This window comes from Nematolebias whitei, chromosome 12, assembly GCF_014905685.2.
Source record: "Nematolebias whitei isolate Nwh7 chromosome 12, NemWhi1, whole genome shotgun sequence".
NCBI lineage: Eukaryota > Metazoa > Chordata > Actinopteri > Cyprinodontiformes > Rivulidae > Nematolebias > Nematolebias whitei.
The window spans coordinates 9828938-9829233 of NC_056509.1; positions in this window are offsets into that span (position 1 = coordinate 9828938).

A 296-nucleotide genomic window follows, 5' to 3' on the forward strand; every position below is an offset into this window, starting at 1 on the left:
TTTTTTTTTTTTTTTTTTTTTTTTTTTTTTTTTTTTTTTTTTTTTTTATATATTTTTTTTTTTTACTTTACACAGCGTCCCAACTTTGTTGGAATTAGAGTTGTAAATCCAGTTGATTAAATATGGGGGACCACGAACACAGGTGAGGACGTCCGTCCATGAGCGAAAGTTAGGATGCCTTTAAGTAGTTTTAGCTGTTTTCGCAGCTGAAAGAGGACTTTGAGTTCTGGATTGGAATCCAGCTCGTCTTTCGATGGAGTGTATTTGTCTGGGTCAGTCAGATACAGCATCATCGA